The 21,517-nt window shown below is 44.1% G+C and overlaps 1 long non-coding RNA gene across 1 annotated transcript in view; it reads right to left on the bottom strand.

Moving 5' to 3' along the window:
* Positions 1-21,517, bottom strand: part of LOC127004678 (uncharacterized) — a 148,423-nt gene that overhangs the window by 78,997 nt on the left and 47,909 nt on the right. Inside the window, exon 2 of the long non-coding RNA XR_007757918.1 lies at positions 6,478-6,528. This is a non-coding gene — a long non-coding RNA (uncharacterized LOC127004678). The remainder of the gene's footprint in view (positions 1-6,477; positions 6,529-21,517) is intronic.

Raw genomic sequence — 21,517 nt, 5'->3', positions numbered from 1 at the left:
CTAAACACGGACTATTTATCGGCCATTAGCGCCTCATCGCCACCTCCCGAAACAGAACACCTCGGCCTAATTATTTCTCCCTTCGTACCCCTCCCTTACCCTCCCTTACCCTCCCTACATACCCCTCATACCCTCCCTTCATTTCCCTTACCCTCCCTTACCCTCCCTACATACCCCTCATACCCTCCCTTCATTTCCCTTACCCTCCCTACATGCCCATTTTACCCTCCCTATATGCCCCTCATACCCTCCTTACCTTTTCCCTTACCCACCCTTCATACCCCTCCCTTACCCTTCATTTCCCTACATACCTCTCTTACCCTCCCTTCATTTCCCTTACCCTCCCTTACCGTCCCTTCATGCCCCTCTCACCTTCCCTTACCCACCTTCCCCCACGACACCAAGAGTAGGGCACCTGTCTTTGGAGGAGGAGGAGGAGAAGGAGGAAGAGGAGGAGGAGGAGGAGGAACAGGTGTGACTTGACAGGCCTATCTAATTGGTGTGTTATCAGACCCGGGTATCTGTCCTGACCACAGCGTCCTGCCTCTGCCCCGGGTGTTTGTGTGTCCTTGTCAAATGGAAAGTTTATTACAGAAGATACTCAAGCCTTATTCTTTTTTTTTTGTGCCGGTTATCCCTCTGCTTTTCATTTCCTTCTAATCTGCACGGTGCTGGGGCTGCATGGAGACAAAAAGGAAACAGAAAGAAGAAGAATTGTAAGGCCAGCAAAAGTGTTCCTGGCGCAGTGCTGGAAAAAAATGGCACAAATGCTTGAATAAGTGAAAATAAGTGATAACAGAAAAGTGGAAAGCTACGTACTATTGAAAAGGAAAGTGTGTGAATAAGAAGAGAGGACCGAGAGGAGAAGGAATATAAAGAGTCACAGGTCAAAAGAAGAAGAAGAAGAAGCTGGTGTAGTCTTAGGCACGTATCGAGACTAACTTAGGCTGGTTTATAAGACATTTTCGCTTCTCACATCAACTATTTCAAAATGTCAAAGAAGGAATCAATTGGGTTCTAATGAGTGTTTGTTTAGGTTCATGCTACTGAGGAAGGGTCAAACTACCACCGGGGTCATAATAACTACTCCTGGAAATCCCCTCAATCATACGAAAGCCTTGTCAAATATGTGAACTAGGGCGACGAAATGTTTTAAAATACGACCCTAAGGAAACCACATATTAAAACATTCCGGGGCTCACACACTCACATTTGATAAGGCTTTGCTAGAGGTTGGAAGTCTGGCCCGTATCCTCAGACGCTCTCGGCTCTCCTAACAAATATTGCCATTAGCCATAAAGGATATTAGTCGGGTTCTCATTAGTGTTTTTTTATCAAATTTATGGTGTAGAAGCCTTGTCAAACCACAACCACAAGGCTCTTAAAACAAATCATAGAAATATACACACACAGTCGGATTCTTATGAGTGGTTTTTTTTTTCAAGTTCGTGGTTCAGAGGGCTCGTCAAACTACCACCACAAAGCTCTTAAAACTAATCATAGAAATATACACACACAGTCGGATTCTTATGAGTGGTTTTTTTTTTCATGTTCGTGGTTCAGAAGGCTCGTCAAACTACCACAAGGCTCATAAAACTACCCCTGGAAATACTAACACAGCCCCTAGGAAAGCCTTATCAAGTGTGGTCTCCAAAATTGACCTCTCTTTTGGCCACTTCTCTTAATTCTTTTTGTAGGAGCAGTGATTTCCTGGCTTTTTTTCATTATTGTTTTCCTATTTTCCCTTGTGCAGTTTCCTTTGCTGTAGAAAAAGTCCTGAAATGTTTGGGAATTTGGGCGTTATTCTTGAAAACCGTGTATTTTAAAGCATACTTAAAACAGATTATATTCATTGACATAACGTTCAGTATTCCTGTAACTTTCTCGTGTATTTATATTGATGCATGAATTGGTATAAGATGATAACAATTAGTGATAAAAAAAAACTCTACTCGTCCATTCCAGATACATGAAGCTTCTCCATAAAACTGTAACATTAATCCAAGTCTTATAAAATGCATAGTTATATCTGAACGTCTGTCTTGATTCTAGCTCACCGTCCTCTCTCGTGTAATCTTCTGTGACATGCAATTCACGTTTTTTTTCATCCTTGCTATATACTAACTTTGCAAACAAACATATAACCTCGATTCTTTTTCTTTCTTGTGGTGTCGAAACTGTGTGTGTGTGTGTGTGTGTGTGTGTGTGTGTGTGTGTGTGTGTGTAAGTAGGCCTAATGTGCTTGTGGTTTCCTCTCTCTCTCTCTCTCTCTCTCTCTCTCTCTCTCTCTCTCTCTCTCTCTCTCTCTCTCTCTCTCTCTCTCTCTTGATAGAAAAGCATGATATAAATAGTTTCAGGAGACGGGATATATACAAAAGCACACACACACACACACACACACACACACACAGTCACACACACACACACACAGTCACACACACACACACATCCTGTTAATATACCCTAAAAATACACACACACACACAGACAATGATAAAATCTCAAGGTCACACAAGTTACCGTTATGTCGCTCCACTATCTGATTATGTAAACAAACAACTTCTATAAATGTCACAGCTTGTATTCTTTTTTCTTTCTTTTCTTCCTTCATTGATAACCACAAATAGGGTGAAATAAATATAGTGAATAGAATAAGAACACGTGTGAGAGGAAATTGGATGAGTGTATACAGAGAAGGGGAGAGAGGGAGGGAGGGAGAGAAAGAATGGAAAGAAAGGAGGGAGGGAAAGGCAGGAGTGGACCCTATATTACACTAACTGGGCGTGAACTGTTATTTCCGGGTTAGGTTAGCGGTGTGTGTGTGTGTGTGTGTGTGTGTGTGTGTGTGTGTGTGTGTGTGTGTGTGTGTGTGTGTGTGTGTGTGTGTGTGTTCTTTACATACTAACCTTTTAACTGTATTTCTATTCCACTCTAATTTTCTTCTTTCTTTCACCTTTTTTTTCTCTCTCTCCCTCCTTCCATCTACCTATGTATGTATGTATGTATGTATGTATGTATGTATGTATGTATGTATATGTGTGTTTCTTTTCCTTCCAATCTGCAGTTTTTTCTCTTCCTCTTTTCTTCCTCCTTTTCTCCCATAATTCTTTCTTTTTTCCTCTCACTTTCTCCCTTTTCCATCCAGCCATTGGCCCGTTCCCTCCCCCATCCGCCCTCCACCCGAATCCAATCCCTCCCTTCTCACTTTCCCTTTCCTTCACCTGTGTGTGCTCACCTGTGTTTACCTTGGCATAGGCAGGTAACACACATGACATGATGCCCTACCGTACCTGTCATCCGAGAGCTCGTGTGTAGGGGGGTGCGTGGGTGTGTGGGGGAGGGAAGGGAGAAGAGTGTGTTTGTGGGGGGGAGGGGGTGAAGGGCCAGTGTTTACAGAGGGATACAAAGGATGCTGGGGTGACGTGAGGGGAGGGGAAGGGGGAAGAGAGGTGATGGATGCTTGGGTGAGGTAAGATGAAGTGAGATGAGATGAGGAGAGGTGAGGTGTGGGATGATGCAATGAAGGGATGCTGGCTCGGTGAAGTGAGGTGAGGTAAGGTAAGGTAAGGTAAGGTAAGGTGAGGTGAGGTAAGGTAAGGTAAGGTAAGGTAAGGTGAGGTAAGGTAAAATTAGGTAAGATGAGGGGAGGGGAGTTGAGGTGAGGAATGCTGGGGTGACAGGATGCTGGGGTGAGGTGGTTCAGCGCATATCCTACGCTGTCATAATAATCATCCCGTTATCCTCACCACTCAACGCTATAGGAGTCTGGAGTGCAAGTGAATGACCTTTCCGTTCACACCACACACACACATCCAAGCAAGCAAACAAGCAGACACAAACAAACAAATATAAACACAACATAAAATACACCCACGCAGACACACACACAACACCAGCACTCTTAAGGTAAGGTCAGGTATAAGAGAAGAAGCCCTTCGTTAATGTTACAACAATAGAGAGTGAAGGAGAAGGAGAGGAAGGAGGAGGAGGAGGAGGAGGAGGAGGGGGCAGTGTTAGCGTGATGAGGGAAAAGGGAGATAGGGAGGGAGGAAAGGTAGTGGGGGGAGGAAGGGCAAGTCACCTGTCCAATTAGTGACCGCTCTTGTGTGGCAGCGAGAAAGATAAAGAAAAGTAAGAACATTATCGGTTTTTCTTTCTTTTTCCCTCCGTTGTTTCTCCTTCCTCACAGTTTTCCTTCCTTCCCTCCCTCCCTCGACCACAGCTTCTTCCATACACGGCTTTCCTTCCTTCCTTCCCTCCCTCCCTCGACAGCTTCTTCCATACACGGCTCTCCTTTCCCGTCCTTCCTTCCCTCCCTCTCTCGACCACAGCTTCCTTCATACATGGCTTCCTAATCTTCCGAGAAATCAATCGTTCAATCACAACCAAGAATGCCACAATGTTTTCTTAATAATGATGTAATGCTTGGTTTCCTTTAACATTGTGACTATATATGAGACGGAAAGTTAGCGCCTTATAACGCTCTAGAGGGAAGGATAAGAAGCATGGTAATAACGCTCTAGAGGGAAGGATAAGAACCATGGTAGAAGAAGAAGAAAATAGGAGAAAAATGAATAAAATGACGAAAGTATAGGAAATAAGAATGGTATGATAACTTAAGGCAGAAACGGAGTATCAAGAATCAGGGAACAGAAAAAAAAAGTTAATATTCTAAAAATTATTAAGAAGTGTGTTGGTGGGGGAGGGGGTATATATATGTGTGGGGGGTATAAGGTGTGTGTGTGTGTGTGTGTGTGTGTGTGTGTGTGTGTGTGTGACGTAGCCTTCCTTTGTCTCCTTTCTCTCTCCTTCGCGTCATTTTCCCTTGATAGAAAAATTTTTGCGCGATGAGCTGGAAACTCCATTTTTTTTCTCTCACACATTTTTTCGTCCCTCCTTCCTTCCTGTCTAACCATTTTTCCGTTCCTTATCGTATTTACATGTTGGTGAGATACATATATTTTTCTTGGTTTATACTGTGGTTTTACTTTTTTCCTTTCGACTTTTCTTTTATGATAACTCTCTTTCGTTCTCGTCTCATTCCCGTCATGTCTAAGAAAGCCTCCTTCCACAATCCTTTCCTTCCTCTCCATCCTTCTCAGCCTCTATCCCGTTCTCTTTCTTGGTCCGCGGCTTAATCTGGTTTTACTTTTTTTCTTTCGACTTTTCTTTTATGATAACTCTCTTTCCCTCGCTCTCGTCTCTTTCCAGTCACGTCTAAGAAAGCCTCCTTCCACAATCCTTTCCTTCCTCTCCATCCTTCTCAGCCTCTATCACTCTTTCTTGGTCCCCGGCGTAAACCCACACTCCCATCTCCTCCCCTCATCCTCTCTACTTCTCCCTCTCATCCTCCCTTTCTTCTTCACCATCCTTCCGTTCTTCTTCACAGCATCTCCAACAAGGCACAAATCACTGCTTCATCTCGTCACAATACGTCAAGATTTTACGCAGCTTCCCATATGCAAATGACGGCCTCAAACGCTTGCTAATTGGGCTGCCTCGAGGGGCGGCACACAGCGAGGCCTCCCAGCGTTGTAGCAAACCTTATTACATGCCCTTCTTCTTGAGGTGGAATAATTAGCAACGCGAGGTAAAGGACGTGGCTACACCTGGATGAGAGTGTGTGTGTGTGTAAATCTGCGTGTCTGTGTCTGTCTATCTGTCTGTGTATGTCTAATTCTTGGTCTGTCTCTCTCTGTATGTTGTTAACTGTTGTCTGTGGTATCTTATGCGTAGGTTGTGAACTCTATTATTGTTTGTTTCTTGTTTGTTTGTTTTTATCATATCGTCTCTCTCTCTCTCTCTCTCTCTCTCTCTCTCTCTCTCTCGGATAAAGTGTTTCCTTCCTCCGTGGTCTGTTAGTCTATTGTCTGTCTAATAGGCGCCTCGTACGTACATATTCAACCTTTCTTCCTTTGTCCTAATTACTCGCACATAACGGATATATTTCACACACAACAAAGACACAACAACAACAAAAACAACAACAGCAGCGTCATCTATACAAACAAGAACAGCAGCAGCGCCATCTCTATATGCAAACATTTAATATGGATCTGATAACATAATCTGAACTGGCGTATAGAATCTAAATGCGTATAACCTTAAGCACACACACTCACATAACCTAATTAACGCTCTTATAGTCTTATCATATTGTTCTATCTCCTTCCCTCTCCCTCTCTGTCTCCTTCTCTTGTATATCAATTATCAAGACCAAGTGTTATCTATCCCCTAATCTTCCTTCATGCCAACTCCTGTCATCTGAACGTGTGTGTTTATGTGTATGTGTGAGTGTGTGTGTGTGTGTGTGTGTGTGTGTGTGTTTGTCCTATCTCCCATACATGCTGCTGCCTGGCTCCCGTTATCACACCTTCACCTGTCCCCGTATCTTCGTCCTTGGGCTAATCTCCTTCCTCACTTACCCGGTATCGTCTTCAGATTAGCTCCGGGTGGCGTGACAGGGCAAACACTTACCTCGCCTCGGTAACAGTAGAAAAAGCAGCGTCTGTCCACTCCTTCTGAAGTCTGTAATGATGTAGAGAGATGGGTTAGTGTTAGGTAGTGGTGGTAGTAGTAGTTGTAGTAGTAGTAGTAGTAGTAAACTGGCTAACCACACTACCTATCAGGGCAAAAGGCTTCAACTTAAACAAAAAAGAATTCACTGATGCCCTTGCCCTCAGGTATGGATGGCCAGTGGATGGGCTCCCAAACATGTGTAACTGTGGCTCACCCTTCAACCAAAATCATGCCATGACATGCAAGAGAGGAGGTTTCGTCTGCATGAGACAGAATGAAGTAATAGACGTAACAGTTCAGATGCTGAAAGAAGTCTGCCACGACGTGACTGTGGAACCCATGCTGCTCCCTCTGCAAGGCAAACACCTCGCCAGACGCACCGCTAATGTTTCGAACAAAGCACGAGTGGATGTTAGCGCCAGAGGGTTTTGGACTCGTGGACAAAGGGCATATTTTGACATAAGGATCTTTGATCCCATGGCCCATTGCCACAGAGACCTGACCCTTGATGCAGCCCACAGAAGAAACGAACAAGAGAAGAACAGAGCATATTAAGAAAGAATACAGAATGTGGACCAGGGCTCCTTCACCCCGATAGTATTCACGACGGCAGGAGGGATGGGACCAAGGGCGCAGAGCTTCTACGCAAGACTCGCCGAAACACTGGCAGATAAGAAACAGCAGCCAAGAAGCAGTGTGGTCGCCTGGATGAGATGCAGGCTGTCCTTCTCCCTCCTGAGGTCAGCCTTGGTCTGCCTGAGAGGAACCAGGTCACCTGCACCCAAAACCACCCGCATTGCTGACCTGGACTTTGAGGCGACGGTGGTTGATAGTCGCATCAACCACAAGCTCTGTTAGCTTAAAAAAAAAAAAATATGTTTAGTAAGGTTTGTAATATTAAATAAAGATGGTTGTCGGCCACAGTCATTGGCGGGGTGGGGCCAATGAATTGCTTTGAGAAAAGATATGAGAGAATATACCGCTCACAACGCAACTCTAATAGATGGAGGCCTGTATGTACGAAAAAAAAAAAGTAGTAGTGGTAGTAGTAGTAGTAGTTAGTAATTGTAGTAGTAGTAGTAGTAGTAGTAGTAGTAGTAGTAGTAGTAGTAGTAGTAGTAGTAGTAGTGCGAAGAGAGGAAAGGAAACATGATTGATAGACAGTAAGGAAGAATGAAAAGAGAAGAAAGTTAAGGTCTATAAAAATAATTTAATACTGGTAATGTTCGCGTTCCTGATGATAATAGAAGCAAAAAAGAACAATAAAACAAGAATGAGAACCAAAATAAAAACAACAACGTCACCAAACAACAATAAAGGAAGAAAAAGGAAAAAAGAAAGAAAAATAAATAAAGAAAGAAAGAAAGAAGAAAAGAAAGAGAAAGAAAGAGAAAAAGATAACTAATTAAAGAAAGAAAGAAAGAAAGAACCAGCATATATACCCACTCTTAGTATGCCCGTAAATAGGTTCTAACACTCTACGGGGAAACAAACAAACAAACTAATGCACTTCGATCCTCCCTTCCTTAAAAACAACATCGATGCCAACACAAAAAAAAATCTCTTATCGTTAAGTAAAAAATGTAATCTCTTTCCCTTCACTTGACTTCCTGATCGATTATGAAGCTCGTTTTAACAATCTCTCTCTCTCTCTCTCACTCGTCTCTTTCTTTCTTCTTTCCTTTATTTCCATCTTTTCTTTCGTTGTTTCTCCTTTTCTTTCATTGTCTTTCGTCAGTTCTCTTCTCTTCTCTTTCTCTTTTCTCTCTTTTTTTCTCTTCTTCTTTTTCTCTCCTATTCCTCTTGTCTATCTCTCTTTTTTCTCTTCTCTCTCTCTCTCTCTCTCTCTCTCTCTCTCTCTCGCTTAAGCTAATCTTTCTGTGCTTACGACCCGATTGCATTACCGTGTGTGAAGATTTTTCCATTATGAGCATCGGCCGCATCATCCGTCACCATCAACCTTAGTCAATTAATCAAACCTAGACCTTCACAATCAATTACACACACACACACACACACACACACACACACACACACACTCTCTTTTCCCCCCGTCCCCCCCACCATACATACACGCATATACACACACACATACATTCAATTTCACCCCGCCGCCAAAAGGGGACATTCAGACCACCTTCCCCGGGTATAATAGCAAATCTTATTGAAACATCTGCTGTACTTGTCTCTTAGCCGCCCCCCCTACCGCCCCTTGCCCTACTCCCTTACACTCCGAAGTCTCCCCCTCTCTCTCCCTCCCTCCTTTCCTCCAACCCACGGGAGTTAATCGTAATAGGCCTTGTGATCTTTCCTCTCTATACCTCCCTTCCTTCCCTTCTTTCGTGTCTCATTTTCTCTCCTCCTCCTCCTCCTCCTCCTTCTCCCCCTCCTCCCTCTCTCATGTTTGCTCTTATATAGGCCTATGAAGTACAAAAAAAAGTAGGCGGAAAGGGGGCGCAGAGTAACAATTTCTATTTTCTTTCTGTTCGGGTTCCAGTGCGGCTCCTTCTTGTTTGTCCCGCGCGAGGTTATTCTTCCCGTTTTCTATGAGGGCGAGGGAGGGAGAGAAAGAAAGTGGGATGCTGATTGGATGGATGGATCTACTTTTATGCGTGTGCGAGATGAGGGAGAATGGAAGGGAAGGAAGGAAGAGGAGGAGGGAAAGAAGAAAAGGAGGAGAAGGAGGAGCAAAAAGAATGAAAGGTGCTATCTATCTATCTATCTATCTATCTAAAGGCGAGGATGAAACAGGAGGAGGAAAAAGAGAGTGAGAGAACATGAAGTATTAAAAGAAAAGGAAGAAAAAAAATTATGAAGAGGAGGAAGAGGAGAAAGAAGAGAAAACGAAGACAGAGTAGTAGTAGTAGTAGTAGTAGTAGTAGTAGTAGTAGAAGACAAACGTAAACGAACACACACACACACACACACACACACACACACACGACAACCATATAACTACAGCAACACAAAAACACTCCACTCATTTTTTCAACACTAACCAAACCATTCTTCTCTTTCCTCCTCCTCCTCCTCCTACACCTCCTCCTCCTACTCACTCTCTCTCCCTTTCTCTCTCACTCTCACATCCATACATACATACGCACCTCCCCCCCCCCCCCTTCTCCCCTACCCACACATATATTTTTTGGCCACTGTTTACAAGCGAGATAAGAGGACTCGATCTAAGGGCGTGGCCATTGAGAGCTTGTTTGCCCATCGAGGGAGCCGCAGCGGAGGGACAAAGGCCAAGGAAAGGAACCAAGGGCCAGCCTCTAGAGCCAAGTCCCTCCTCCTCCTCCTCCTCCTCCTCCTTTCCTCGGTCACGTGAGTCCTGCAGTAGCGAAAGAGGAGGTCAGGCCGCGTGGTGATGTTGGTCAAGACTTCTCTCTCTCTCTCTCTCTCTCTCTCTCTCTCTCTCTCTCTCGTACAGTAAGACCATTAGAATATCAAGCTAAATATTTTCATGGATTTTTTTTCTCTGTCACTGAACCAAAACACGCGAGGAATGTGACGGAAGTGTAGGAGACCGTGATTGACAAGCTGAAGGGAGAGAGAGAGAGAGAGAGAGAGAGAGGAGGAGGAAGGAGGGAGTAGGGAGGAAGGAGAGGGAAGAGGGGAGAGAGATAATGTAAGGAAAGCTGAGATGGAGGAGGCAATGAGGAGGGAAGGATGGAAAGAGGAGAGAAAAGGGGAAGAGGCGGAGAAGATTAAGTAAGGAAAGCTAAAAAGAGAGAAAAAAACAGGGAAAAGAGGAGAGGCGAATCAGAGAAAGGAGGGGAGAGATAGAAGAAGGAAGAGGGAAGGGAAGAAAGATAATGTAATAAAAGATGAAAGGTAAGGAACATAGTGAAAGGAGGAGGAGGGCATTAGAGGAAGGAGTCAAGAGATGGAAGAAGGAAGAGGAAGAAGGGAGAAAAGATTAAAAGAAAGAAATAGGGAAAGGAGAGATATAAAGAAAAAAGAAGGAAGGAGGTAGAGAGAGAGGAGAGGGAGAGAGAGGAAAAGAGAGGGGAGGAAAGAGAGAGACGCAGGAAGAAATGAAAAACGAGAGAGAGAGAGAGAGAGAGAGAGAGAGAGAGAGAGAGAGAGAGAGAGAGAGAGAGAGAGAGAGAGAGAGAGAGAGAGAGAGAGAGAGAGAGAGAGAGAGAGAGAGAGAGAGAACTAGAACAAACTGCAAAGACATGAAAGAGAGTAGAAAAAGACGTAACCTAACATTTTCTCACTCACTCTCTCTCTCACTCACTCACTCACTCACTCCTTTTGACAACTACATTTTTTTTTTTATTATTATTTTTACATGTTGCTCAAGATTGATTTTCTGTCACCCTTTGTTTGATCTCTCTCTCTCTCTCTCTCTCTCGCAGAAAACGCACAAAATGTCGAGAGAGAGAGAGAGAGAGAGAGAGAGAGAGAGAGAGAGAGAGAGAGAGAGAGAGAGAGATGAATAATGCCGTGTAATCAGAAACTCAGGTGAGCCAGGTGTGTGTGTGTGTGTGTGTGTGTGTGTGTGTGTGTGTGTGTGTGTGTGTGTGTGTGTGTGTGTGTGTGTGAGAGAGAGAGAGAGAGAGAGAGAGAGAGAGAGAGAGAGAGAGAGAGAGAGAGAGAGAGAGAGAGAGAGAGAGAGAGAGAGAGTCATGTACCCTATTCACTTGGCTGGGTTTAATAAGGTGAGGTGAGGACGGGGGTGAAGTGGACGGGGCAGGAGATGGGGCAGGGGGGGGGATAGTGTTACACAGGGACGAACCACCAGATGGGGTTAGGTTAGGTTAGGTTAGGTAAGGAGAGGGGGTGGTTTAGGAGCAGGAAGGAGAGGGTAGGAACAGGAAGGGAGAAAGAAAGGGAAGAAAAATGAAAAGAAGGAAAGGCAGAATGAAAGCAGGCAAAGGAATTGAAAGTAGAGAGAGGGAAAGAAAAGGAACCCGAAAATGGGAAAAAGCAAATTGAAAGGGAAAGAAGAGAGAAAGAAGAAAAAGGAAAAGAAAGAATGAAATCAATGAGAAGGTAGAGAATGAAAGAAAGCAAGGAATCGAAAGTAAAGGGAGGGAAAGAAAGGGAACGGGCAGGAAGGAATGCCAAGGGAGGGAAAGAGAACGGGAAGAAAGATAGACAGAAAAGTAAAGTAAGCAAGTTAGCCCTATGAATGAGAGAACGAAATGAATGAATAGCTCGGTAACCAAAACAGATGAGAGGTTGCGTTGGGTTAGGTTAGGTAGGTCAGGTAAAGGCAGGTAAGGTACGCTCTCTCAGGCGGGTTCAAGGCTCAGGTGTTCCTCAGAGCGATGTAACCTCCGATCCGTACACGGCGCCGGTTTCACAGTCGCCGAGTAGTGAAAGGCTGGTGTGTGTGTGTGTGTGTGTGTGTGTGTGTGTGTGTGTGTGTTTGCGTGTTTGACTGTGTGTGTGTGTGTGTGTGTGTGTGTGTGTGTGTGTGTGTGTGTGTGTCTATGTGTGAGTATGTTTGAGAGAGAGTACAGACAGACAGACGGACAGACAGAGCAGAAATAACAAGAAATGAGAGAGCGAAAAAGGAAAAAAAAGAACGGGTCGGAAAAAGAAAGAATGAAGGAAAAGATGAAAAAATGTATATAATTGAGGAAAACAAAAGGAAAAAAGGTGATAATTAGAGAGAGAGAGAGAGAGAGAGAGAGATAATAAAAGAGAAAGAGAAAGAAACGCAAAACACAAATACTTTCTCTCCAGCATCATCTCTCTCTCTCTCTCTCTCTCTCTCTCTCTCTCTCTCCCATCCTCTCCTTCCCTCCCCTTCTCTCCCTTCTCCTCCCCTCCTCCCGCCCTCACCTGCGCCTTAATTAGAACAAAGGAAGACAAAAACACCTGGTGGTATATGACATTCACACATTTCTATATTTTTACCTGGGCCGCGGAAAAGCCAACGAGTGGATGAGGAAATAATATAATATGTCTTGTGCTGTCCCTTCCTTCCCCCACCTAGTTACGAGAGGGAGGGGAAGGTGAGGGATGGAAAGGAGGAGGGAGGGAAGGAGGGAAGGGAAGAGAGAGAGAGATGTGAGAGAAATGAAAGAGAGAAAGGATAAAAAGAACGACTCGGGAAAGAAAACATGACTAAAAAAATGAGAAACGTATTAAGGAAGAGAGAGAGAGAGAGAGAGAGAGAGAGAGAGAGAGAGAGAGAGAGAGAGAGAGAGAGAGAGAGAGAGAGAGAGAGAGAGAGAGAGAGAGAATAAAGGAGAGGAGGGAGAGGAGGAAAAAAAATTAGGAAGAACAGACAGACAGACAGACAGAAAACAGACATATACAGACAAACACACCAACAACATCATCAACAACGACAACAACAACAACAATAATAACAACAGCAACAACAACAACAACAGCAAAATTAAATAAAAGCAAAAATTCCCCAAGGCCAAAAAACACACATGATACCTACCCGAACCCTTCCCTTCCCTTACCCTTCCTTTCCCTTCCCTTCCCTTCCTTCCCTTCCTTCAACCCTATGTCAACTCTCTCTCTCTCTCTCTCTCTCTCTCTCTCTCTCTCTCTCTCTCTCTCTCTCTCCCCTCCGGCCCTACTCAGAGCTCTAAAATAACAAGGCAAATGTATGACAAAATTGGGAGTGGTTGGAAGAGTGCTTTTATGAGGAGGAAGAAGAGGAGGAAGAGGAGGAGGAGGAGGAGGAAGAGGAAGGGATGAGAGGTGACTGAAACATAAAGGAGAAGAAAAATGAGGAAAAATAAAGGTAGAAAAAGCAGAGGAAAGAGGAGGAAAAAGATGAGGAGAAGGAGGAGGAAGAGAAGATGAGAGAGTGAAAGAAGAAGAATATAAAAAAAAGGAATTAATACGATGATGAAGAATAGGAGAAAAAAATATAAAAAGAAGACTAACGAGGAGAGGAAAAAGGAGGAGGAGGAGGAGGAGGAGGAGGAGGAGAAAGAAGATGAGAAGAAGGAGGAAGAAGAAGAAGAAGACGAGAGAGAAAAGAATAAAAAGTAAAAGAAATTAAAAGGAAAAGAAGAAACGGAGAAGACGATGATGAAATAGGAGGAGGAGGAGGAGGAGGAGGAGGAGGAGGAGGTAAGAGGAGACTAATGGCCTTTAATGGAGAAAACATTCGCTTAAGTATGATGAAGATTGTTACTGTTGTTGTTGTTGTTGTTGTTGTTGTACCCCTACCCCCCCCACTCTCTCTCTCTCTCTCTCTCTCTCTCTCCCAACTCATCCTCCTCTCTCACCTCCTCACCCACATTGATTTTTCTTTTTTTCTCTCATTTTTCTCTCCTTTTCTTTCCTTCTTCTTTTCTCCCTTTCCTCTTTTTCTCCTTTCTCACTTTCTCTCTTTCTCACCTTATACGGTAAAAGGAAAAAAAAAAAAAAGAATAATCGGAGAGGAATGAGCAAGAGGAGGAGAAGAATGAAAGACTACAAAAGAGGAAGAAGAGAAATAAAAATAGAGGCAAGAAAGAGGAAGGAAAGAGAATGAAAAATAAGGACACACACACACACACACACACACACACACACACACACACACACACCTTTGTCTCGCCCATCACACACGCACACACACACTTTGTTTATGTACGCACACTTCAGCATGTCACTCAAACACACACACACACACACACACACACACACACTGGGCTCATATACTTCGGCGACCTTATCTTATATACACATAAGTCTTGCCCGCACACACACACACACACACACACGCACACACAAAGGCACTCAAGACACCTGATAGTGCCACTCCGGTCACGCTGACAGGGAGGAGGAAGAGGAGGAGGAGGAGGAGGAGGAAGAGGAGGAGGAGGAGGGAGAAGAGTAAACAGGAGGCGCGAACAGATTATTTGCTCGTAAGGGAAAGAAAATAACGGAGAAAATGGAAGTGAAAGAGGTGGGAATAAAAAGTAAATAGAGTTTGATGGAAATAATAGAAGAAAAGGTTTTAATAATAGTAGTAGTAGTAGTAGTAGTAGTAGTAGTAGTAGTAGTCACAAGTAGTGGTAGTGGTAGAAGTAGTAGTAGTAGTAGTAGTAGTAGTAGTAGTAATGAAGTACCATATCGTCATTATCATTAGACGAGTGTAAGGAGGAAGAGGAGGAGGAGGAGGAAGAGGAGGAGGAGGAAGAGGACGAAAAAAAGTCACCACATTCACACACTGCTAACCAAACCAAGGAACAATAGCCCCTCCTCCTCCTCCTCTTCTTCCTCCTCCTCCTCCTCCTCAGTTCCCAGAAAGCCCCCACAATGCACTGACATTACACTTTCAATCCACCCAAAATTAGGCCTATGTGTTAGCCTACCCCCCCTCCTCCTCCTCCTCCTCCTCCCTCTTCCTTCCCCCTCCCCTGCCTTCCCCCACGAAAGGAAGAAAAAGAGAAAAGGAAAATAGAAGAGGAGGAAGACGAGGAGAAGGAGGAGATAGGAGAAGAGGATATAGAAGAAAAGGAAGGAAGAGGAGGAGGAAAAGGAAAAGGGGAGGAAGACGAGGAGGAGATAGGAGAAGAGGATATAGAAGAAAAGGAAGGAAGAGGAGGAGGAAAAGGAAAAGGGGGATGCTTAGAATGAGGAAAAAATGAGAAAGAGGAAAACGAAAGAGGAAGAGGAAAACAACAACAACAACAACAACAACCTCGGAAGACTTCAACTAAAAGATTAACCTAAAAGATTAAAGCAAAAAAAAATGCTCTCACCTAATACTGGAAAAAGGGAGGAAGGGAGAGGGAGAGAGGGAGAGAACAAATGTATAGAAAGAGAGAAAAAAAACTTGAACAAAGGAGGAGGATCACAAGGAAGAAGTTTTGCGGGAGGAGGAGGAGGAGGAGGAGGACCTAAGTCAAATTAGATAGCATTGGGTGTCTTCTAAAAGTATATGTTGTAAAAGCGAAGGAAGAGGAGGAGGAGGAGGAGGAGGAGGGGGAGGATGAAGAAGGAGAGAGAAAAAAGGAAGGAAAACATTCGTACGAGGAAAGAAAAACATCACAAGAAGACTAACTGGAGAGGAGAGAACATAAGAACATAAGAACATAAGAACATAGAGAGACTCATCCTCGTCCATGTAGCTATCAAGTCTACTCTTAAAGCAAGCTATCGTCCCCACACTATATAACAGCTGAATCTATTCCATTCCCCCACCATCCTATTACTATACCAATGCCTGCCTATTTCCCTCCTTAATCTATACTTTTCTGCTTTAAAACCATTATCGCGTGTTCTATCCTCATTAATCTCATTACTTATATCGCTTGTGTTGTAACCCTTAACCCATTTATATGAGGAGGCAGATTACATTAATTTATTCCTTTATTAGCTGTTCTATGGCTATGGGAAGACCACCACCGACTTTTCTATGCTTTTCAATGCCTACAGCTTCCTCACGTCCAAGGAAACCACTGTAGCACGCCTAAAACATACAGAAACAGCTCCAAACACTAGGCACTGGGAGATGCATGGTGGGCAGGGCTTAGAGGGGGAGACTAGGCAGATTACGTCCATTTATTCCATTATTAGCTGTTCTATGGCTATGGGAAGACCACCACCGACTTTTCTATGCTTTTCAATGCCTACAACTTCCTCTCGTCCAAGGAAACTACTGTAGCACGCCTAAAACATACAGAAACAGCTCCAAACACTAGGCCTTCACTGGGAGATGCATGGTGGGCAGGGCTTAGAGGGGGAGACTCGGCAGAATACGTCAATTTATTCCATTATTAGCTGTTCTTTGGCTATGGGAAGATCACCACCTACTTTTGTGTGCATTCCAATGTCTACAGCTCCCTCACGTCCAAGGAAAACATTGTAACACGCTTTTAAAACTATAAAAACAGCCCAAGCACTTCAGGCCTTCGCGGGGAGATGGTGGGCGGTGCTTAGCGGGAGAGACGAGGCTTCTTCATCAATTCATACCTTTAATAGCTATTCAATGGACGTGAGGAAGCTGCAGGCACAGAAAAGGCATGGATAAGTAGATGGTGGTCCTCGCTACAGCCATAGAAAAGCTAATAGAGGTGTAAATTTATGTATACTGCCTTGTCTCCCTACGCAGAAGGCGCGCGCACCTATCTAGAGGACTCATCGTTACCAGATTGGGCTACTCAACATATCGTATTCATCTGTTTCTGAGTAAATGCGATCACATTCACATCATTAATGGTATGTAATCGAACAGTGTACATAGAAACTAGTCATTGATGTAGTTTATACGAGCGGGAACTACGAATCTAAGCTCCTAAACCTCATTTGATTGTTGTTATTAGGGGTAGTTATCGTATATATGACGTTGCTCTCCTCCGCTAGTTTCAAATCATAGTTTTATAGGCACTGTATTGCCCTTATTAGCTGTTCTCTGGCTATGGGACGACCACCATCTGCTTTTCTATGCTTAAAACTTCCTCACGTCTCAGGAAATCACTGCATCACGCCTAAAACATACAGAAACAGCCCAAACTCACACGACCTTCACGGGGAGACGGTGGCCGGGGCATACCAGGGAAGGGAGTCTGTTTATACGTCGATTTTTACATTTATGAGCTGTTCTCTGGCTATGGGACGACCACCACCTGCTCTTCTATGCTTAAAACTTCCTCAGGTGTCAGGAAATTACTGTATCACGCCTGAAACATACAGAAACAGCCCAAACTCACACGACCTTCACGGGGAGACGGTGGGCGGGGCATAGCGGGGAGGGGAGGCTGTTTATGCGTCGATTTTTACCTTTAAGAGCTGTTCTATGACTATGGGAGGACCACCACCTGCTCTTCTATACTTAAAACTAACTCACGTCTCAGGAAATCACTGTATCACGCCCCCAATGTAACAGAAACCGCTAAAACACACACACGGCCTTCCCGGAGGTAGGTGGGCGGGGCTTCTTAACCCACAAGGGGAGGCTATGACCCCGGTTATATTTCCTTTAATTTGAGAGAGCTAGGAAAACCAACGCCTAGTGCCCTGTTCCTAAAGCTTCCGTATGCATGTTAGAACTAATGTGTCGCTTTCAACGCCCAGAAAGACCTCAAACGTAGATATAACATAACGTGGTCACTTTTTCTCACCTGGTACTCAATGTACCCTGCATAGTTTCCGCATTCCGCGCGCGCTTCAAGAGAGAGGGCAGCACCTTTCGGGGGGTCACGTAGAGGTCATACCAGATGCCAGGAGTTTCTACTGTAAATATTTTTCAATTCCTCATATACTTACTGGAACCTCCCATAACCCCTCCAAACCCCACCTACCCATCCTGAACATGTACTCACGCTTTATTGTTATTGTATTTTACTGACCACGGCAAATGAAATTAAGAAAAATGCCGAAAATCTGTACGTTGCCATGTCTCGCCGGTTGTAGCCAACCCCTAAGACACACATAACCTCGCTTTGAACCCTCATAAAACCCCTCCATGCCCTTATAATCCTTCCCCAACCGCTCATGTCCCCTCCCCAACCTCTCATAACCCCCTCCAACCCCTTAACTCCCAATAAACAGCTAAAAACACTCGTTCGCCAAGCAAGTCAAGCAAGTCAAGGCCTGCTCTTAAACAACTAATTCCCAAGGCTTTCGTAGGAGTTGTGGGCATTTCCAGGAGCAGTCCCATGATCCTGGTGGTAGTTTGATCAAATTTCTGCCCCATTAACCTACAGAAACACTCATTAGAACGCAATTGCCGTCCCTGTGCTGGGTGGGGCCACGTAACACACACCTGCATAACTATATAATCCCGATAATAATTCCTGCCCCCCCTCCCCCCCAAACCAGGCCCTCTCTCCTTCTATCTTCACAAGCCCTGCCCTGGTGAAAAGAGAGGTCAATGGAGGAGGAGGAGGACGCGTGGTGATGATGTGTGAAGTGAGGGGTCGCAGAAACCACAGAAAGAGGGGAAAGTGACAAGTAGCCTCCTCTTCCTCCTCTTCCTCCTCCTCCTCTTCCTCCTTCTCCTAAACCTTAGCGTCGGGTTACATTTCACTGTACGACTGCTGGTTTGTTGGTCCTATTACCCACCTGACTGAAAGAGGAGGAGGAGGAGGAGGAGGGAAAAAAATGGAAACATGAGTGTATGAGTGATTGAGTAAGTTAGTCAGTCAATTAGTTAGGAGAGGCGGTGGCTGAGGGATTTTCCAGTCACCGCCGAGTGGCCTAAGACTACCTATATTCTGTCCTCAAGACCACCTATCAACCCGGACTCTAGATTCTCTCTCTAAAAGAAAGGATCAAAAATGAGTTCCGGGGGGCAAAATGAGCCAAGCAAGATGACGCCACTATAAACACTTGTCCGCGCCATAACAAGATGGGTCCGAGCATCAGCCCCCACCAAGAAAGACTACCGGCGCTATAGACTCATAAACGACCACCGCCAACCACCACCACCAAAAACAACAACAAAAACCGAGACACATCGGAGGAACTGAGCGAGAGAGCAGGTCAGGAAGGGAGAAAGAAAGGGAGAGTCATAAAGAATGGGATGAAAGAAAGGAAGGGAAAAAAGAGGGTAGGGTGGAGGGGTGGAAGGGGGAGAGAGAGGGAGGGGAGGAGGAGAGAGGGAGAGAGAGGAGGGAGGAGAGGGAAAGAGAGGGAGATGGGAGGGTTGATAGGTCGGTCAGTAGACTAACCATTACTAACCTGTGAGTACGAAGGAAAAAACACTCCCTCCCTCTCTCTCCCTTCCTCCCTTTTCTTCCTCCTCCTCCTCCTCTTCCTCCTCTTTCCGTCATCATATTCCTTTTAACTCAATATCATAAACACCGAACTCTTTTTTTTCTTTTCCTCCTCCTCCTCCTCCTCCTCCATTAGCATGCTTCTTAAAGGGTGGTCGGTTTCAACTCTCCTTCTTTCCTTCCTTCCTGATCCCATTCCTTCCTTACTTTCTTCCTTCCTTCCTTCCTTCCTTCCTGATCCCATTCCTTCCCTACGTTCGTGTTTGACTAACTTACTTGATTTTTTTCACTATATTTTTGAGGTGTTCGATGAAAGCAGATCAGTAGATATCATATATCTGGATTTTCAAAAGGCATTTGATAAGGTCCCCCACCAACGATTGCTCAGCAAACTACTGGCGCACGGTATCTCGGGTAACATTCACAATTGGCTTGCGGACTGGCTCTCTGAGCGGAAACAGAGAGTAGTTCTAAACGGTGTTACATCTAACTGGCTCGATGTCAAAAGCGGCGTACCTCAAGGATCAGTGCTTGGCCCCATGCTCTTCTTAATTTATGTTAATGATATCGATGATGGGCTCACTTGCAAAGTATCAAAATTTGCTGATGACACAAAAATTGCTAGTAAAGTAACTGCGATACTCGACGAAGAAGCTTTACAATCAGATATAGATCGACTTGCACGTTGGGCCAATCAATGGCAAATGAAATTTAACGTTGAGAAATGTAAAGTGTTGCACATCGGAAAAAATAACAATCGCGTTCGGTGCGTAATGAATGGCCAACAACTTTCTGCAGTAAGTAAAGAAAAGGATCTTGGAATCACTATATCAAGCGATTTAAAGCCCGGTCAGCATTGTTCAGAGGTAGTTAAAACTGCAAACAAATTGGTTGGCTTCATCGGACGAGTCTTTAATAATAAATCGGAAAAGTAATATTAAAACTGTATAATTCGTTGGTTCGACCTTGTCTAGAGTACTGTGTACAGTTTTGGTCTCCCTACTACAGAAAAGACATAGAAAAGTTGGAACGGGTCCAACGAAGAGTAACAAAGATGATTCCTAGGTTGAGAAATTTGTCATATGAACAAAGGCTTAAAGAAGTAAATTTATTCAGCCTATCAAAACGAAGAATGCGAGGCGATCTAATAGAAGTGTTTAAAATGTTCAAAGGATTCAGTGATATTAATGCGGAAGATTACTTTACAATTGATCGATCAAATAGAACAAGAAGAAATCACAATTTGAAGATAAGTGGTAAAACTTCTCATCGCACGAAGCTAAACACTTCTTCTTCAATCGAGTTGTTAATGTTTGGAACTCTACCTGATGTCGTTGATAGTACAACAGTTACGGCCTTCAAGAATAGATTAGACAAGTGTTTTGAATCCAACCAGCAACTTAGATATTACTCATTGTCGTAATAACGTTAAGTTCTTTCGAATACTGGTGTCCTTGTCCGCTTTTATCGCCCGGTTAGTGGTAGCAGTAATGGTAGTTCTTTCCTCTTTCCTACATAAATTCCATGCAGTTTTTCCATGCTGCATGGTTCTTTTTCCTTTCCTGCCAGCTTTGGCTGGAGAGATGGGGGGGTGGGGAGGAGCCTTCGCCTTTGCTGTCCTTCATCTTCCACCTTTGATTAGATAGTTAGTGTAGCTTGTCACAAACAACCTCGTAAGGACCAGCAGGTCTGCTGTTGTTTGTTCTTCCTTTGTGTTCCTTTGTGTTCCTCCTTCCTTCCTTCCTTCCTTCCTGAACCCATTCCTTCCATCCTTCCTTCCTTCCTTCCAGATCCCATTCCTTCCTTACTTTCTTCCTTCCTTCCTTCCTGATCCCATTCCTTCCTTCCTTCCTTCCTTCCTTCCTTCCTGATCCCATTCCTTCATTCCTTTCTTCCTTCCTTCCTTCTTTTCTGTCTGTGCCTTTCTCTCATACCCCATTTTATCTGCTTTCTTTTCTTATACATGCTTCCTCTTTTCTTTCCTTCCTTCCTTCCTTCCATTCTTCCTTTCTTCTTCCTTCCTTCCTATCGTGTCCGTCGCTGATAATTTTTTCAAGCCGTCTGAGGCGTGGGCGTGGCTTCACCTCACGCCCATGTCACCTTTGCATAAATAACAAACGTTTTAAGTCGACGCCGCAAACGTTCTCTCTCTCTCTCTCTCTCTCTCTCTCTCTCTCTCTCTCATTCTTACTTCCAAGCTATTTTTCTTCACTTTTCATTAATATTTGGCTTCGTGTGGCACAGGAATGTTTTGGTTAAGGTCGGCAAATTATAAAGAAATGCCAAATAAATGAAGATGAATAAAAAAATTAAAAAAATAAATGATAAATTAATAAATGAAGAGGCATAAGATTTTAACCTAG

The sequence above is a fragment of the Eriocheir sinensis genome, chromosome 28, assembly GCF_024679095.1.
Source record: "Eriocheir sinensis breed Jianghai 21 chromosome 28, ASM2467909v1, whole genome shotgun sequence".
In the NCBI taxonomy this organism is placed as follows: Eukaryota; Metazoa; Arthropoda; class Malacostraca; order Decapoda; family Varunidae; genus Eriocheir; species Eriocheir sinensis.
Note: the sequence above shows the minus strand (reverse complement) of the source record. Positions and strands in the feature narration are given on the sequence as shown.